Source organism: Nannospalax galili, unplaced genomic scaffold (assembly GCF_000622305.1).
Source record: "Nannospalax galili isolate Female #2095 unplaced genomic scaffold, S.galili_v1.0 scaffold339, whole genome shotgun sequence".
Taxonomy (NCBI): domain Eukaryota; kingdom Metazoa; phylum Chordata; class Mammalia; order Rodentia; family Spalacidae; genus Nannospalax; species Nannospalax galili.
In genome coordinates this window covers 2,883,757-2,886,940 of record NW_008344185.1, presented here as the reverse complement: position 1 = coordinate 2,886,940, position 3,184 = coordinate 2,883,757, and the positions used below count along the sequence as shown (strand labels likewise).

The 3,184-nt window shown below is 48.4% G+C and overlaps 1 pseudogene; it reads right to left on the bottom strand.

Moving 5' to 3' along the window:
• On the bottom strand, positions 1–1,931 carry LOC103739926 (annotated as a pseudogene).
• Between the last annotated feature and the right edge of the window lie 1,253 nt (positions 1,932–3,184).

Genomic DNA, 3,184 nt, shown 5'->3' with positions numbered 1-3,184 from the left:
TCACAGCACTTGGGAAATGATGATGAAGGGCACAGCAGGGCTGCTGGCCTCCAGCTCCAAGGCTGTCAGGAAGCACTCAGTGGCTGTTGCATTGTTGCCCTGAGCTTGGAGGACCTTGCCCAGCCTGTTCCAGACTTCATGGGCCGTGAAGTTGACCTACACCGCATCCCAGAGGGTCTTCTCGTCCAGACCGTATCGGCCCAGCTGGTGAAGGATCAGGGCCAGTCGCTGCATGCTCTTCACATGGGTAGGGCTGATAGATAAGGCTTCTTCATGCCACCTCCAAGCCTCATCAAAGTTCCCTCACAGCTCAGCAACCTGGCCCAGCATGTATAGGACATTGTGGGACATTGGGGAGAAGTTGACAACTTCTCGGGTACAGGCTGTGGCTTTGGCAGGCTTTCCAATGCCAATGCAGGCCTCGGCTGCATGGAGCCAGATCTGTGCCAGCATCATCCAGGGGTGCAGTGGGCCCTGTTTGGGGGCACTACTCTGCAGAGATGAGGCCACTTCTGACAGTGCCTGCTCCACTCTTGAGGCCGCTGCTGATGTGGCATGGACGGAGCCTGTCTCAGGATCGCTGAAGTGATTTTTATCGCTGTCGTCTGTCAGCGATGGTTCTAAGAGGCTGCTCCTGCATCCAGAGTCACTGGGATTGGTGAGGTTGTAGCAGGATTTCCATATTTGTAACGTGCTTAAAGGTGAGCAGTGCCTCATCTGGGCCCCAGCAGAGTGACTCCAACTTGACTCTGGAAAATAGTAGTATAAAATTCTCTGGGTATTCACTCAGGGGCATGTCAATGATGTTGAGCGCATCATGGTAATGCTTCTGTGATGACAGTAAGAGGGCGAGGAGGTGCAGGGACTTGGCATCGTCTCCTTGAAGCTGAAGAGTTTGGAGACATACCCTACAGCTTCTGGTATCTGTCTGGAGATGGCAAGCTGGAGGGCCAGGTAGAAAGCTGCTTGGTGATCTGTAGGTGACAGGCTGTGGGCCCTCTGAAATGCAAGAAGTGCCGTTCTCTGTAGGGCTTCCTGCATCCCTCACAAAGAAGCATCAGTAGCCTGCAAACTGTATGTGAGTCCTAGAGCTAGGTAGCCTTTGGCCTTGAACTCTGATGTTTTCTCTCCCATGTCGTCGACAGTTTTGGCAAACTTCTCAGCCTCTTCCAACCAGTGAAGGGAGCCCACACACAGCTTGGCAGCCAGGAGCCGGATGATGGCATTGTCGGGCTTCAGCCTGATACACTCCTTCGGCACTTTCCATTTTTGAAATAGAGGACATGGGCTCTCTGAAGTCCTGTTTCTAGGAAAAAACCTAGTTCTTGATTGTGGGGAGCAGGTTAGGGTTTCTATTCTGAATATTAGTTACTATTACCCTTTCTATCTCTTGGAGGTACAAGAGTGCGATGTCCCCAGTTTTCTCATAGCAGGTGATGACGTCCTGTTCCCAGTCGACGGGGAGATTACTGGTAGAAGATGAAATAGGAAGCCTTGCTAAACAATCAGCAGCAGCCTATAGGGAGGGACAGCTGACAGTGGTAAGTCATTAAGGCCCACCCGGGCATAAATGTTCAGAGCTTCCTTACAATCCCCTTCTACATAATTCAACTTGGCCATGATCAGATTGGATTCTTGTAGGAATTCTGACTTGACTTGAGGATCCCTCGGTCCAGGGCAGCAATCAGATGCTTACCCACTTTGGTCAGCTGGGGCCTGGAGCCCTGGGGACTGGCTCCCTGCCGCAGGGGCTTCTCCTTCAAATGTTGCTCCAACTTTGACTTCCCAAGGAGAAGTTCAGCCATGTCATTGTTGGCTATGAGCTTGGCTGACAGCTGCTTGAGGAGCTTGGGGATCCACTCCCACTGGCACTTGGAGTGGCAGCGCTCGATCTCCATCTCCAGCGGTAAGCCCACCTTCCTGGTGGCCATGGCGGCCTGGCCTGCGACCTGCAGGCCCCACAGGCCCCGCAGGCCCTCGGCTGCTGGCCCTGTGGCCTAATGGGCCGGTCTATTTTTTAACCACTTTTTCCCATGCCTGGGAACTCCTTGGAAGCCAGCTAGAGTAGCTAGGTGCTAACAATATGTGCGGTCTAAGGCTGTTTGTGTGTATGTGTGTGTGTGTGTGTGTGTGTGTGTGTGTGTGTAGTGTTAACTACATAATATGTTTGGATAAACCACAAGGTCTTTAGGGGAGTAAGACCTGGAATTCCAGAACTAAATGGCTTCCTGACAAATGGTGCTTTTTAATGGCAGCTATTCTAGAATCCATGGGGAAAAAAATTAGACTTTTTAATGTACTTACGTTGACATATGATCTTATATGTTTTACAGTTATCTAAAAAGTATTATAAACTATGTAGATATTAACCATTTTAAAATAACGATGATGGTGCACATCTGTAATCCCAGCACTCGAGAGGCAAAGGCAACAGGATTGCTGCAAAATTTAGGCCCATCTGGTCTACATAACACCAGGCCAGCTACGTAGTAAGACCCTGTCTCAAATAATTAAAAGGAACCTATATACCAATATAGGATTTCCCAAGAAAGTTAAAGAAAGGGCAGAACAATATCCCATATGCTATGCCAACGATTGAAACAAAGCACTTGCTTGTATATGTATAGGTAATTTCCAAAAACTGCCCTAAATTGGAAACAAGATAGTGGTAGGGTTTGGTTCTGGGCCTGAAAACAGGGGGTAAAGGGAGGGGAGACTTTTCTTTGCTTACTTTGTTGTATCTTTTATATTTGAATGACTTTGATATTTACAATATTTGAAATTAACAGGACTAGCAGATTTTTAAGAGATTTTTAAAACGGGGGTGCAGTTGCAGCCTGCACAATGCCTTTGAGGCCAGGAAGCAAATCTGTTCCCTGTTGTCCTAGTTTCCCTTCTGCTGCTGTGATAATGCACTTTAACCTAAAGCAACTTAGGGGAGGAAAGGGTTTATTTCATCTTACACTTCCAGGTCACAGTTCATCACTGAGGGAAATCAGAGCAGGAGCTCAGGGCAAGAACCTGAAGGCAGGACTGCTTATTCTTCTTCAGCTGAGGCTTTTCCTGGATGACTAGGCTGTGAAGGTGACAATTAAGGCTAAGTAGAACACCGTGTTATCCTTTGTGGAAACACCACTGCATTTGGAGTAAACTGTTGATAGACTGTAGACTGTAAGAACAGATG